Here is a 3,449-nt window from a genome sequence, read left to right as displayed (position 1 = left end):
ATATAAGCAACTGACCAGTGTGTTGATTTCCTGAATATTTTTTATGAATAAGAATTGCAAAGGGAGTACTTGAATACCTAGATGTTTGAAAGCCATTGCTTTATTGGTTCCTTTTTCTTTTCTCTTTCTTCTGCTTCATCTTCTTTTTTTTTTTTTTATTTACCCAAAGTCATTTATTTAGTAAACCATGATATATGACCTCTCACCCAAATATTCTAACTTAACAGCGGAGCATGACTACCACAAATACCCTGAACTTGGCATCAATCCAGAAAAATACGGAATGCTTCATGAATTTGCGTGTGATCCTTGCACAGGGCCCATGCTAATCTTCTGTGTAGTTCCAATTTTAGTATAGGTGCTGCTGAAGTGAGCCCTCCTTTTTCTTGTGATAGGAGAAATAGCACAGCAGCAGAAGCTGCTCTAAAGCAGACACCTGAATTTAAATGATGGCTTCCCCACTACTTGCTCTCTGACACTGACAAATTTCTTAACCTCATTGTACCTCTGTTTCCCCAACCGCCAGATGGAGATAATTGCATCTACCTCATAGAGTTGTGAGTGTTAAATGAGCTAATATTTAAAAACATTTACAACAGTGCTGGACACATATTAAGAACTCTAAAAGTGCATGTTGATATGATTATTATTATTTAAAAGAATGTTTTATGTTATTTATGATGGAATACAATTGAGGCTCCATGAAGGTGTGCCTCTCATCTTGTTCTGTCTCTCACCCTTGTACAATGTTACATACATTTAGACTCTTATTTGGGAAGCAAGTTGTGATAGATTCTTGTAAATATTTATGATGCTCAGCAGCTTTTCTTTATTATAATATAAAAGTAATACTTTATTGTTTTCTCTTAAGGCTTTGCAGTCTTGTAAGGACTGATACATTCCATGTAACTGCTGACTCTCTGTAAGAACTCTGGCGTATTTATGAGGCATGATGTTATTTGAGAAACCACATTGCTGGGAAAAAGCAGGTCATGCTTGTCTGTACTCAGCCAACCTAGGCTTTGATGTAGAGCCTTTAAGTGTGTGAATAGCACAATGTGGGTAATGACATAGCAGTTGAAAACCCAACCTTTATATAATGTTTTGTAGTTGAACAAAGTGTTTTGAATATATTGCTTTAATCAATATTCAAAAAAAATCTGAGAAAAAAATAGTGTATCCATTTTGCAGATGAGGAAACTTTGTTTCAGAAAAAATTAAATAGCACCCACAAACACTAGGCCAAAAATGGATAGTACAAAATTTTCAACCAGAATGTGGATTAGTATTTATTTTTTAGAGATAAACATGGAAATATTAATAAAATGATTATTTGGATTACTTTCAAAATAATCTAGTCAGGAAAAGGAGTATAGATGAAAAGAAATTGGCCATGAGTTGATAAATATTAAAGTTGGATGATGGATATTTGAATTTCATTATTCTATTCCATCTACTTCTGTACATTTTAAAATTTTTCAACAATTAAAAAAAAAAAAAACTTTTTTCTTTATTGTGTTGTTTCTGGAACCAAAATGTCAGAGTGTGAATCCTGGCTGTGTTATCTGCTATTTGTCATTGGGCAAAGCTGTGCCCTGTTGCCTCATCTGTAAAATGGTAATAATAATAATACTTCCCTCATAGGGAAGTTGTGAGAGTCACTGTTGCATGCAGCGACTGCACAGAATAGTATTCTGATTCCCAGTTCTTTGCTTTTTTCCGTAACAAGCTAATATCCATTTTGAACAAAATATTAATAAACTCATCCATTCTTTCAATACATAAGCACCTAAGGGCTGTGCAAGACCTGTTCTAAGCACTGGGGATACAGAAGTGAACAAAATAAACAAATTTTACATCCCTCAAGTTTCAGTGCCAAGAAAAAAAAAAATGGGTGTGTATGAGTGTGTGTGTGTGTGTGTGTGTGTGTGTGTGTTAAATACTAATGGAGAAAAATATAGCAGGATAAGGAGGATAAAGAGTGATTGGAAGGGGATAGCCATTTGATATAGGATGATAAGCAAAATTGCCAGTATTGTACCAGAGCCCACTCTTGCCAGCTCACAAAAGCAATTATTTAAGTTTCCAGGAATTTTGCAAGCCAGTTGTAAAACAGTCATCACTAAAAATTAAATTCTATCAATCTAAAATTAAATTAATTTTATAAAAACAAAGGTAATAAATATTTAAAACTAATCACTTCCTAACTATTTGGCTACATTTTATTATTACCCATGCTTTTGAGGTTATGCATGCCTCCTGAATCTGAATGGTAGAAATGCTATGTAAGGGAGTGCTACTGCTGTAGTGTCTTCCCAACTCCGTCTTAAATAACAGCACTGTAGGGGTGTCTGGATGGCTCCCTTGGGTGAGCCTCAGACTCAGGCTCAGGTCACAATCTCACTTCATGAGTTGGAGCCCCACATTAGGTTCACTGCTGTCTGCGCAGAGGGACAGAGGATCTATGTCCCTCTCTCTCACAAAAATAAATAAAACATTTTTTAAAATTAAAAAATAATAAATAAATAAATAAATAAATAAATAACAGCACTCTAGAAGTCTGAAATTGGTTGGCCATGGTGGGAATATTTACACCAGGAAATTTGATAAATGCATCAAATCAGGACTTGATTTATTGTTTGTTGATGGACATCCTAAACTTCAGACGATGATGAGTCAAATGTCAACAGTTCAGATGAAACTTAAAACTGGAGATGAAAGAAAGGAAAGTCAAAGTTGACTCCAAGGTTTTAGGTTTAGACAACTGGAAGGATGAGTCGCTGTTGACTGGGAGGGACAAGACCAAGATGGCGTTTATCAAAACCCTAGGGAGGGATGAGAAGAATTAGGAGCTTGGCTTTGGACAGATTAAATATGAGATGCCTGTTAGACATCCAGGTGAAGATATTGAATAAACAGTTGGATATTTGTGTGAGGAGTTCAGGGGAACAGTTTAGGCTGAATGTATATATAGCTGGTACTTAAAGGTTCCGGAGACTGACCGAGATCCTGCAGGGAGCCAGTTTACACAGGACAAAGTTAAGTTTGAGCCCTGCAGAACTCCAATATTAAAGGGTCTAGAAAATGAAAAGGGACAAGCACAGGACACTGAGAAGGTAAGCCTGTAAAGGAGGAGAAGAACTTATAAGGACAAAGAATTCATTTAAAGTGCTATTTATTTCTTTGTCCTGGTTCTGTCCTGCAAGGCTTTCAGGCAGTAAACAATGAAAACAAATAATAAGCTAATAAAATTTAAATAGAAAAAATCTGTGTCACAAAAGAAAGGCCAAAAACATGTGAACAATGAGAAACAACAGTATGGTTTATATGAAATTCATGTTTGGTTCTGAGTTTTGTAGAACACACAGCAAAAAGGAAACACAATCAATGTATTAGTTTGCAAGAGTTGCCATAAACACACACACACACACACACACACACACACACAC

General features: G+C 35.6%; 1 non-coding gene across 1 annotated transcript; it reads right to left on the bottom strand.

The window, feature by feature from the left end:
- Window positions 1–272: 272 nt before the first annotated feature.
- LOC124529464 (U6 spliceosomal RNA) lies at window positions 273–377 on the bottom strand. The gene has a single exon (XR_006966360.1). It is a non-coding gene; the product is annotated as a U6 spliceosomal RNA (small nuclear RNA).
- Window positions 378–3,449: the final 3,072 nt, after the last annotated feature.

The sequence above is a fragment of the Lynx rufus genome, unplaced genomic scaffold, assembly GCF_022079265.1.
Source record: "Lynx rufus isolate CCGP_SWC_20201006 ecotype Redwood Valley unplaced genomic scaffold, mLynRuf1.p SCAF_6, whole genome shotgun sequence".
Classification (NCBI taxonomy): Eukaryota; Metazoa; Chordata; class Mammalia; order Carnivora; family Felidae; genus Lynx; species Lynx rufus.
Note: the sequence above shows the minus strand (reverse complement) of the source record. Positions and strands in the feature narration are given on the sequence as shown.